The sequence below is a fragment of the Amblyomma maculatum genome, chromosome 5 (assembly GCF_055883805.1).
Source record: "Amblyomma maculatum isolate TAMU_Amacu chromosome 5, ASM5588380v1, whole genome shotgun sequence".
Lineage (NCBI taxonomy): Eukaryota > Metazoa > Arthropoda > Arachnida > Ixodida > Ixodidae > Amblyomma > Amblyomma maculatum.
Window position 1 is genome coordinate 122,475,001 of NC_139348.1, and position 13,052 is coordinate 122,488,052.

Consider the following 13,052-nt stretch of genomic DNA (forward strand, 5'->3'; position numbering starts at 1 on the left):
TGTAAGCCAAACAAAAGGGGTCCCTACTTCCGTACCTTTTGGAACTGCCCGAACGCCCCATCGTGCCCAGGAATCTGTTAACTGCTGAAGATCCTAATGAGAGGTACTTCGCAAGCGCACGTTTACTGTTACAGCCATAAGCTCCACACAACCGTACACTCGTGAGTTCCAGCTCCCTGCGCTCTACACCATTTTCCCGTATTCCCGTCGTCCTGAGAAGATCTCTCGGTATCTGAGACATTGCGCAGTGTAGGACCGCTGCCTTGTCCGCCTTCACATGCTTCCTTTTCAGTTTCACTCGAAAGTGCGCCGTCACGTCACATACAGCCCTGGATATTTGGTGAGGCTGTGGCTGCCTATCTAGAAGCATGGAGTGTCGCAAAAGCTGCTGTGGCACATAATAGACAATGTATCGTCATTGGCCAACTCAGAGAACTTAGCTATTGCATCGACCGTTTCGCGTTAGGCAGCCGTACTTCTGCGAAACGTTAAGCCACTTACGTTGGTCCTCTAAATTCTTTCCATTCACGAGACGCTTTTTGAAACATTCTCTGGGTGTCAATAAAGTAGGGAAAATTAAACGTCAAAAAGAGGGGAAAGGAGCACGTGGAGGGCCGCGAAGGTAAATTTCCACGCTTTTTCTTGCACTAAAAACCATTTTCTATCAAAACATCCTGACGATACAGTAGTGAAAAAGTACTAAAAAACGCCAGTGCATTCACCAGGTATTTTGGAATATCGCAATTAGCTCTGAGTACATTCAACTCAGAGAGCAGTTTCCATAAAATATTATAGCGCACATTTTTACTAAACTTCCAGCGACCGAAATGAAAAGGCCGCTAGCCCATCATCGTCGAGGGAGCTGTCGCCGCTATTGGCAGCAAACCACAGTATTTAGCGAGGTAACATAGACAGCCCTGCTTCCGCCTCGATTAGCATGGGAGGCCATCCGCAAGGCAGCATCCCAGCACCGGGAGCCTACGTGTGCGCAAATCATATTAAAATAACTCACTTATGTTCTACGACCCAAAGCACTCGCACTTTTTCGCATCGCCCATATCATTCAAGACACAAAATTACAGAACACTGCATAATCTACATTGGAGTAATGAAACAGCACGGATGCTGCTCTTGGCTGCTTCTGGTTGCTTCTAGTAGCTTAATTCACTTCTTGGTTGCCCATTTTATTCTTTGGTACTTTCAAATTGCGCGCCAATTCCTTCCTATGCCCTTTTTCGACTCTATTTCCGGTTGCGTGACGTCACATCCTCTACCTCACATTATATTCACTTCTTTTTTACCTCTTTTAGTCTTTGGTACGTTCAAATTGCGCGCCAATGCCTTCCTGTGCCCTTTGTTTTCGGCTGTACTTCCTAATGCGTGAGGTCATATCCTTGACGTCATATCCACTACCGCACCCGTTTCTCTCTCTCCGCTTTCACTCCAACCTTCCTCCCTTCCCTTACGGCGCGGTTCAGGTGTCCACAGAACGAGTGTGGCATATACTGCGCCTTCCCTTTCCTGTGAACCAGGTATTATAATTGTTTACCTAATTAACTTATTGGCCTACTTATTCTTTCTGCAGCAACATTACGTCAGCCTCTATCGATTGACACCACTCATTAACCTCTACGACTTCTCAAATGCCCGCAACTGCTGCGGACACGGTTTTGCGGACGCGGTCTGCGGACAGAAATCAGTGAACATAGCGAAGTAATGCTTTCGCGTTAATAAATTCGCAGTCACTATTTACATCTATAGCTCCGCCAGACTGAGCGAGTAAAGGAGACGTCTCCAATGCCGTACTGGGCGAGATCCCGGTAGCATTCTTCAAAATCTCGCACTCCAACACCTCGAAGTCCTATCGGGGACGCCCCTTCTATGCGCTCCAAACGTTCTGCCTTAATATATCTTCATGCAAGACCCGTTCTATGGGTCGTCTTTTATGGCGGAGCACCCACCACAAATATAAGCCTTAACTATTACAACTTTCGAGCCGTGAGAAACCGATCCGATGGGTGTATCCACCCAAAATCACACACGTCCCCCCGCTGCTCAGATTCGAATCTCCAAGATGTCTCATCATGTACCCCAAGCTGCGTTCTGTGCGGAGGCCGACAATGAACGGAACTGTTGTTTTTGTTGTTGTGGCTGTAAGAATAAGGAAAAGAAAATGCACGGGCCTGCTACTGGCTCTGTAGTTGAGCCACCTCCGCTGCCTTGTGCAGACAGAGGAGAAAATAGAGAAGAAAATGAAGAGGGAAAGAAAGACGCGCGCCGAAACAACAGCCGTCGTCCACCACCGAAGCAGTGGCGGGTGCAATGACGGCCTACAACAGATAAAAATTCGGTGGCAGGCTAGCCACCGCCGCAAGCGGCGGGAACCTACCTGCCCCAGCCCTATTAGGGGAGAGGCGCCGAACGGAACTGGAGCTTCAAAGCAAGGGGTCATCAGCTAACGTCACCAAGGAATGCACCCTCTCCTCTAGCTACGGCGTGGAACTACCATAGTGATCGACCAAAAGGCGCAGCCAGTCTTCTCACTGAACGGCTTCCACATAGACGATGGCAAGCGAGCCTCAAGAATTTCCCGCGATTGACGTAGGCAGACAGCGTTCCCGACAATGTCACCAAACATCCCCTGCTAACCGATTCCCTTGAATGCGATCTGACTGACCAGAACATGAAGACTTTCTGGGACAAGATGAGCGGCTCGCTGTCCCCTCTACGCAGCTCTCCTTACAACCTCAACCAGAACACGTTTCTTAACGTCTCCTCCTCCTCCTCCACCACCATAGAACCTTCGAGCATCTTCTAGCAAGTACCAAACCTTCCTGACATGCTGAACCCCTTCGCGTCTTCTTAAACCATGCCGAAACATTGATTGATTGAATGTCCTTTATTGAATGGGAAGGCTCATGGCCATGGATGGGGATAAAGGGGAGTAGACAGAATCTATTGCAGTCAGTTCTTGTGTCCACAGAGAATTGATACTGCCCTCTTGATTTCCCTAAAGCCTTTTTAAGTCGATAGCCTTTAATGGCTAATGCTCGCGGATCGTGTATGTCCTTGCGTAACGCTTGCGTTACGTGCCTTATTCTTACATATGGGAGGGCGATATCAGAAGCAGCCCGCCAAGACCCTTGCATTCACAGTATCCCTAAGCCACGCAGGCACGTTCATACGCCTGGTTTAAAGCAGTGCTTTATATGTTGGCTGGTAGCTTACGCTATCGCGTCATTGCGAAGATGGGAGTGAAAACATAGAGAAAGAGGTGCCGTAGTGGAAGGATTCAGGCCACTGCGCGATAGAGGCATTCGCCTCATCACTGTTTAGTGAACCGAAGTCCCCCTAGAATTTGTTTTTTGTTTTATTTCATGGACGCTATGCAACGGGAGATAATAAAGCTCACAGATATTTTAGGGATTGTTTAAGCTTAAGGAGACAGGACTACGCCTTTCACCCCGTTTTTTTATCCAGCAATTTTTCCCCTTTGTTTAGGTTGTTTTTGGACAAGGGGAGGCGCAGTATCTGTCTCACTTCATGGTGGACGAATACATTTAAATGGAACGGCATATAATCGAAGTTGCGTGTGTCGTCGGCTTTACTCCCTATCGCAAACTGGCCTCCATCTTTACTAGCAAAAGAATAATAAGTGGGAAAGAAATTGCATGACAGAGCCCTGAATGCTGCGTGTCAGATGGCCGCTTCATACTTTAATACACTCATTCATGTATACGTATTTTCTCCGCCAACCTGATTTTCGGCATGTTTTAGAGAGATTTCCCTTTTTTTGTTACAGCGACTGATTTACGGCCGAATGGGCTCAATATGCAATCATGTAAAATCGCTTCACCCAACCGATGTCCATTCCAGCGCCCTGTGTTTGCTTTATCAAGCTACCTTTCCCGAACAACACATGTCACTAAACACCTTTGTTGCTTCTCTCCTCCACATTCCTTCGATTAAATATGGCGAGTTGGACATAAATTACCCCTCTATCATAATTTAAAACTGCAGCAGCTGCCCGGGCAAATCGCGTACTTTAAAATCCGATTTCCTTCCCGCAGATACGTCAGCAGAATAAGACTCGTCAGGAAACCTCTATCTACGTGTCTATACATTATGACACCAAAACGACTCAATGCGTCCGCACTTCCCCACAACCGTCACTCCCACAGAACTCTCTACATCACGCAATAAGCCCTGCGTAATTACAGAAATTATGCAGCTAATACACATTATACCCTCAATCTGTAGTATGACTACCATATACCACCTTCCACCCTCTCCAAAGATGTAATTAGAATCATTTTTTTTTATTTACACCAGACGGCATGGAAACATCCCTGCTCATTGACAACGCCTTTAACAATCTGCATAGTGAGAGCGGACACATAACCACGACAAATTTTGGTCATAGAATATCTTTCTCTGAAGACTTTCCAACTCACCTTTGCCAGTATAGTCTATTTTTCCGCCGTAAGGAAAGGAACCACTGGCCTCCTCGGGGACATGACGCTGAGCAGCTGCATGTGCAGTGTTACCTGTGACAGAATAAAACTCGTATTGGGCATTGGTCAGTACATTACACAAATCACGGTACCGTAAAAACAACATCGGCATACCTATAAAACGTTCAAACTCATCAACTGGGATGCCTTTCGCATTACGCCAACAGTCCATCCAGGCTCCCCATTAAACACATCGACGCAAGGGTACAATCCCGCAATGACGGTGGGCACCACAACACGCAATACATTGAAACTACGACGGGAATCTGTTTTGTAAACATATTATTACACCATCTCTAGAAGGGCCGCACAGCCTCCTGACACGCTGCGGAGGCAATAAACACAACCGAGTGAAGCCGCAAAAGGGGCTGGGATAGCAGCGTACGCAAGTGAGAAAGCTTTGAGGAGCTCTGCCGATCCGACTGGAAATACGCATGTTTTCAGTTTATAAATCAGGTATGGCACTCGCCTAATACATACAGCCAAGGCATTCTGAGCCCTGCAACCAGCCTTGTTTCGCATCTCCAGTACTTGCAATCCCTTGCCCCTTGTCCTCTTGTGTTGACTAAGTTTGAAGAAGATTGAACGTTAATTGATAACACTACGCGCTGTCATATTCCATTTTTTTAGCCATATTTATCAAGTGTTGCTCACAACATCCATCTATCTGCTGAATGGAAGGTAAAGACGATGATTTCACTATTCTAAAACAAGAATTGGCCATATACTTGCAACGCAGGAATACATTTCACGGTATACCATTTCAGCTCCCATATTGCGTCGTGGTTCCGTCCAACAAGGCGGATCGTCCTCGCACTGTAGACCGTTTCTTGTCAGAGCGTGTTTAGAAACTGCTATCGCCATCTATGAACCGGCAACGGCACCAACCTTTTCATTCTTTTTTCCTTCTTTCCCCTCACCCCTCTGACTATATAATACCCCTTGATCTGGAAATAAACCGTCGTACTTTTGGCCTGGCTACGCTGTCAGATGCATCACTCGGGAGCGGCGTTCCCATTGACTACGCCTTTCCAACAGTGGCGACGAGGCTGAAGCAAGGATATCGGGCCTAGGACAGCGCCAGACATGGGTCACAAGCTACCGGACTTCGATGAGGAAAAAGATAAGTGGCAAGCTTACCTGGTGAAAGTAGAAGCGTACTTTGAGGCCAATGAAATCTCAGCTGATGCAAAGAAGAGGGCTTTACTAGTAGCCGCCCTTGGGACGAAGACCGTTCAAGTTTTATGCAGTAAAGTAGCGCCAGCAAAAACAAGTTCGTTGAGCTACGACAAGGTAGTCGAGACCTTGAACAGCTACTATGATCCTACACCAAACGAAATAGCAGAAAGTTTTAAGTTCTTCAACCGCTATCAGAAAGAAGAAGAATCCGTGCAGGAATATATTGTCGCTATACGACAAATAGCACAGAACTGCAATTTTTCGTCTATGCTAGACAGAATGATCAGAGACCGCATCGTGTGTGGCGTCCGATCAAAGAGTTTACAAAAGCAGCTTCTGGCAATAAAAGACCTGTCGCTAAAGGAAGCAGAGGCTCTAGCACTAGTTGCAGAAAGCGCCGAACTAGATTCGCGAGGCATAACCGGCGAGGCTCGGCATCCAAACGTGTTCAAGATAACTCATCCTCGCCAATCAGAGATACGAACGCAATGTCAATGCTGCGGTAACTACGGCCACAAGACTGCAGTATGTCGCTTTAACAGACGGCAATGTTTCAAATGCAGACGATACGGGCATCTAGCGAAGATGTGCTCAGCGGCTGACAGCGTTAACAGAACTGGTACCATGGAAGCACAGAAGTGGCAGGAATCGGAAGACAGTGATAGCAGTATATCGCAGATATGGTCCCTCCGTACGGCGGCGCAGACACTGCTACCACCCATTCAGGAAACATTCACATGGAACGGCGTTGACCTAAAAATGGACATTGATACTGGATCCCCAGTCTGCGTCATTTCAAAAGCTATTTATGACAAACATCGCAATGAATGGCCTCCGCTCGCGAAATCGCCGATAAAGTTATCGTGCTATCTTGGAAAGCTACCAGTGCTGGCCGTCATGAACATGGACGTGCGTTATCAAGCAACTACAGTGGAATGCAATCTGGTGGTGTTAAACTGCAGAGGCCCCAGTCTTTGTGGCCGGGATTTATTGCAGAAACTGAAGGACACCAGAATGACTCTCCTGCACGTAAAGGCGCAGACTAACGTGGCCAGCACGGTTCCGCCAGCTGCCCATCAACCTGCCGGGGAAATTCTGAACAGCTATGCTGATCTTTTCGGCGAGGGCACCGGACTCTTGAAAGGCCCGCCAGCACGGATTCATCTCAAGAGCGGAGCAAACCCCAAGTTTTTCAAGGCAAGGAAGGTTCCTTTTGCGTACAAAGAAAACGTTTCACAGGAGTGGGATAGGCTTACGAAAGCAGGGATAATATCGCCTGTACCATATTCGGAATGGGCCACACCCATTGTTCCCGTCTTGAAGAAGGACTGCTCAGTGCGCCTTTGCGGAGATTTTAAAGCCACACTAAATCTTGTGCGTGAGATTGAGCAATACCCGCTACCAGTTATTGACGACATGTTTGCCAATTTAGCGGGAGGAGAACGGTTCAGTGTGCTAGACCTGCGAGACGCCTATAGTCAGGTAGCGTTGGACGAGGAGTCGCGGAAACTGGCCGTCATCAACACTCAAAAAGGGCTATACTGCTACAATCGGCTACCATTTGGAATCTCTTCTGCGCCAGCAATCTTTCAGCGGAAAATTGAATCCGTGTTCCAAGGGTTAACCGGCGTGCAGGTCTATCTTGACGATGTGCTGATAGCTGACAAGAGCCAAGATGACTCAAACCTGAAAGCAGTACTGCAACGCTTCAGGGAAAATGGCATTAAGCTGCGTGCTGACAAATGTCGCTTCGCCGAGCAAGCAGTAACATATCTCGGTCACCGCATTGATAAAAACGGGTTGCACCCGGTTGAAAAGAACATCGACGCTATCAGACTAGCCCCTTCTCCGCGTAATGTTAGAGTTGCGTGCCTTTCTTGGGTTTATCACCTTCTACCATAAGTTTCTCCCTAACCTGTCTACCTTACTTGCGCCTTTGTATAAGCTACTGACGAAAGGAGCCAGGTGGATGTGGAGCGATAAAGAACAAGCAGCATTCGAACTGTCGAAAAAGGTTCTTTGCGCAGCCCCTGTGTTGACATATTTCAATCCGAAGCTCGAACTACTTTTGGAATGCGATGCCTCACCTCACGGTGTGGGAGCGGCACTTTTCCATCGCATTAATGGGGAAATGAGGCCCATCGGATTTTGGTCCCGGACCATAACTTCGGCCGAAAAGAAGTATTCTCAGATAGAACGTGAAGCGTTGGCTCTCGTTTTTGGTGTTTCACGTTTCCGGGACTACCTCCTTGGCCGGGAGTTCATCCTGCTGACGGATCATCGGTCACTGCTCGGCCTTCTACGAATGGATCGTCAGACCCCCATCATGGCCGCCGCGAGAATACAAAGATGGGCTCTTCTGCTGGGAGCGTACAAATACAAGCTCCTTTGAAAATCCGGAAAAATGATGGTTAACGCGGACACCCTAAGCCGTTTACCTCAAACCTTGCAGGAAACGGAGACCGCACCGGAAGGAGACGCAGAGTTTGTCCTCGCCATCGACCAGTGGGACCAGTCGGCCATCACTATAGAAGAATTGCGGTCACTCTCAGAAACGGACGTGGTACTAGCACTTGTCCGCAGGTACGTCCAGGAGGGTTGGCCCAAAGCATGTGGCTCCGGTAACACGGAGATGTTGCATTACTACAAAAAGCGACATGAATTATCTGTTCAGGATGGCCTCCTACTGTGGGGACATCGTGTAGTAGTCCCCAAACAGGCGCGCGGTAGACTGCTGATGATATTGCACGAAGCCGATCAGGGCGTCTGCACTATGAAGAAGGTAGCACGGTCCAAATTTTGGTGGCCGGAGATCGACCGGGACATTAGCCGAATAGCCGATGAATGCAGAAACTGTGTCCAGGCTTTACCAATGCCTCCAGCACGTGAACCAGTAAACTGGCCAGCTACAGAAGAAAAATGGTCCCGATTGCAACTCGATTTCGCTGGACCTATCAGGGACAAAATGTTGCTGATCGTGGTTTATTCCCACAGCAAATGAATCGAGGCCATTCCACTCTCGAGTGCAACGTCAAGCAGCACGGTAAACGCGCTGCGTACGCTCTTCAGCCAGTTCGGACTACCGCGTACTGTAGTAACTGATAACGGCACGCCCTTTACCGGGTCGAATTTCGCCGAATTCATGAACAGGAATGGCATTGCCCACATTCGAACACCGCCCTACCACCCACAAAGCAATGGGCTGGCAGAACGCGCGGTCAGAACGGTTAAGGATGGGTTAAATAAGATGCCTGGCGTGAATCTCTCAACCGCACTCGCACGAGTTTTGTGTCGATACCGGAATGCCCCAAGGCAGTCGAGCCTATCACCTTCAGAGTTACTGTTAGGTTATCGACTACGCACCAGACTTGACATGTGTTTTCCTCTCAGGAACAAACCTGTCCAGAGCAGAGCAGCTACACCAGAGTCGGACGACGCCAGCGGGAGTTAAGCTCCGGGGGACCCTGTACTAGTCCGTAACTACGGTGTTGGTGACAAGTGGACACCCGGAAAGGTGAAGTCAACAACAGGAGCTCGACTAGTCACCGTCAAGACGGAAGATAATGTGGTGGTCCGTCGTAATGCTGATCAAATCCGCAAGCGCAACGTCGAGGGATCCACACTCACGGGTACAGACAGTCCAGCAGCAGAACCAGTGGACCACCCGCTGGCAATTCAGAACAACGCATCCACGTCAGAGCCCGCAGACCCTGCTCCCCAAGAGACACAGCTGCGCAGGTCTACCCGGGTCACTCTCTCACGTTCTTTTAGAAAGCATTAGTTCAAAATAATGGCGGGTTAATTAGTGTTAGGCTTTAAATAGTCTTTAATTTAGTACTTCGAATAATTCATTGCGATGGTACAAGATTGTTGCAAGAAAGATTGAAGGGTTATTTAACGAATCGGGAACTGAGGATAATTACCACCAAGAGGGCGGTTCACAAAATAAAAAAAACAATGAGAACTGCGCGCTAAAAAATGTGGGAAAACACTAAAAACGTGACAGGTGACATGCAGGACTCAAGGACGATTTTTATTGGTTTTCACTTGGTAGAATGTTAGCATAACGGCAGCATCCCATGCAAGCAGTGAATGGCCAGTCACAAATTATATGGTAGCTGTTCTTCCCGTCGCCGACAGCGATCGCCACACTACACACGCAAAGACCAATCACTGGCAGTAGTACGCCCCAATCATCATGATCATCAGCCTGGCTGTACCCACTGCAGGGCGAAGGCCTCTCCCATATTTCTCCACTTAACCCGGTTCTGTGCTAGCTGCATCCACTTGACCCCTGCGAACTTCTTAATCTCATCCGCCCCAATACCGCCCAGTACTCCCCAATACCGTGCTGCAATCGCCAATGAGCCAATGATTCAGTCGCTCTTCACGAAAGCCTAAATGCGAACGATAATTGGTCATGTGATCCATCCTTGAGCTCTGTGGCTATTTGAGGTTGATGGTTCATGATTCCTACGTGAACAGCAGCCACACACCGATGAAAATGAACAAGCCAGCGCAGGCAACTACAACAAGGAAATTGTGTTTTCTACAACAATATATATCGTCCAGCAGAGATATCGTCGTGCAGGTGAGAAAGAAAAAAAAAACAAGCATCTTTGCAATTTATCTCTTGCAAGGTGGGACTAAGGTTTCAGGTAGAGCTGCTGTCGTCAGGAGCCTGATTGAAGTGTGATAACACAAGAATCTCCCCTTATGTCTTATGCAGACATGGTAGATCTCTTTGGCTGTTTCGTATTGTTTCTTCTCAAACACATCGCCTGATGTAGCTTCGGTCTGAAGTGCCTATAGTTGCTGACGTGGATGAGTAGACTGTCTCCTGTGCCACGGGCAGAGGCTCTTTATTTTTCTTTCCTTTTCATGCCTCAACATAATATATGTCTCCTGTGCCAGTCCGCAAAACATTAGTATGCTGACGAACCTTGTCATACAGTCGTCACCTTCTGTGACCGACGTGCGTGATACTTGCAACCAGAATTTAGATGTGTGCAATGCATAATTTCCTTGTGGATTTCTACATGGTGTATGTTGTAGTTGGTGGCGCAGGTGTTTCCCTTTGCTTTTTTGCATTTCTTTTTTTATTCGGCAAAGACCGCTAAGCTTGTTGGGGGCAGAAGAAATATTCTGCAGAGTTAGCGACCTCTATTTGGTGAATAAAACCAAGTCTGCATAGAAAATACCCACTTTTATATTTTTTATTTTTGTATTCAGTGCTATAGCACCTTTGTTCTCATTTACAAAATTCAGAAAAAAACATATTTTGCACCAGATTTCCACAAAAAGGCAACGCGAACCACTTCCAGCCTATGAATGCATAGCATGAAATTGGGTTCAACTGGTGTGTCATATTAATCCCTCCCTCGTTACTGCCTAGTTTTGGCTATGGGACGTGCAGAGGGAAATTAAAAATTAGAGTATCTCTTTCAACAGGTGGACTACGTCCATCATAGTGTCGTTCAAAACATAAAGCTAGACTGAGGAACTCTAGGCGGTTAGGCTGATGCCTATCCTGTATCGGTTGGAAAATAGGCTTGTGCCACCACATCCAGCTGGCTGCCTCTGGAAAATTCCTTTGTTAAGGTCAACCCAGAAAGTGTTGTTGCAAACACAACTGAATTGCGATGCCTTCAATCAGTTACAAGTTACCAGGCTTAGACGTGAGCAGGAAAAGGTAGTCTTCAAAATACTGGAATTGCCGGATAGTCGAATGTGCGTAAGTATGAAAGAATTGCTAGCTCCGAGCCTAGTTGCGCTATGAGCTTGTTCAGCCTCTCGTTGCTTTTGAGACGTGTACTATACACTTTTACTTTACACAATTTACTAAATTTTCGTTTTTATCAGTGTTTGTAATTTCCTTGTTTTTTGTTTAGCTGTTACTTTATTTCAGTTCCTGTATTGTTCTTATTTTTATTTATTTCTGTACTTACATGCTTACTTCAATTTTGATTTATCAGAGAGAGAGAGAGAAAACTTTTAATGAGCATAATAATCTATAATAATAATAATAATAATAATAATAATAATAATAATAATAATAATAATAATAATAATAATAATCTACTTTTGCCTTTCTCTGCACGCCCTCTTGCATCATAAGAAGGAAATCACAAGAATTACGGACACGATTGCACGAAGTCGGCTTTGAATATTGGTTAGCGTAATCGGCTGAGACAATGGGAATGGTGGTGCGAGTCCTGGCATCGAAAATTGTTTTTTCTTAATAATGTTTGACATCAAAATGGGAACTCGCTCTCTCCACATATCCTTTCACAGCGTATGGTGACGCTCTCTGGTGATCCACTCAGCAGGCAAAAAAAAAAAAACAAGTTCGCTTTAACATGAAGGCCTGAAGTAAAACATTCAAACGGGAGATTGAAAATGCAACAGAAATATACAAAATGAAACTGGAGCAGCAAAATCAGGAAACAAAGAGGACCATACGAAAATCGAGAGGTATACAATTTGATTGCTGAGAAATGCGCTTTAAGGGATTTTCCGTAATGCGCCATGCAGGTATCATTTGGCACAGCAGAGTGAGGGTTAGTGCGATACCTATCAAATTCCCGAAATAGTAAAATTGCACTGATAACGCCGGTGAATAGCAGGGAAACATGCAGCAGCAGTAAGTGTCCAATAGGTACGCAGAAATTTTCGAGTTTTTATCTGGCATTACATTTTCTGAGCTAGTGGACCGCGAACGGCTGTCGCTCAGTATTACTCAAAACTGCGCCGTCTTAATTATTGTAATAAATTACGCTTCGTCAGTAAAATAAATACGTAAACACCAATAAATTCTTTGGAGATAACGCAAAGGTTTTAGGTTCTTAGGTGCTACGTTGGTCATAAACACAGTAGCACTTAAGAGAAGCAATTGTGAGCGCTCCTTTTCACACTTTTATACAATATTTTGTCATTATATTGAGAAGTCGCTTTGGTAATACTTGACCTGAGAAGAAACCTTACTTCACGATATATATTAGAGGCAATATGCAACGAAAACGTTATTACCTTGGAAACTGGCAATCACCATCACTAGCAGAACGAAAGCCGTGACCATACCCGCCATAATGATCGAGTCTCGAACGATGCTGTGAGGCAGAATGTCGATCTCTGTTCTCGTCCTGTTTAAGGAGACAGAAAGCTGACGTCTTTATATAGTGCGCTCCCAAGGCTTTAGGTGCCGGTGCACCTGTTTTCCACTGTCACTTGGAGTACTGAAAATGTTCGCGTTAAAATTTCCGGGAACCCCTGGCACAAGGATTGAAGATGAGGCAACGTTTTTTTTTTTTCTTTAAACATGAATATAACTCTCTATTCACCATCAATACTACATTTACA

At 46.4% G+C, this 13,052-nt stretch overlaps 1 long non-coding RNA gene across 2 annotated transcripts in view; it reads right to left on the reverse strand.

Annotated features, from left to right (window-relative positions):
• LOC146189392 (uncharacterized) overlaps window positions 1–12,828 on the reverse strand; it is a 28,467-nt gene extending 15,639 nt beyond the window's left edge. Inside the window, exons 1-2 of one of the 2 annotated variants that reach the window (XR_014707297.1) lie at window positions 12,723–12,828; window positions 4,482–4,547 (exon numbers count right to left, since the gene is read on the reverse strand). This is a non-coding gene — a long non-coding RNA (uncharacterized LOC146189392). Of the gene's footprint in view, window positions 1–4,454; window positions 4,548–12,722 lie in introns of both variants that reach the window. The other variant, XR_014707296.1, reaches the window with a different exon arrangement.
• Between the last annotated feature and the right edge of the window lie 224 nt (window positions 12,829–13,052).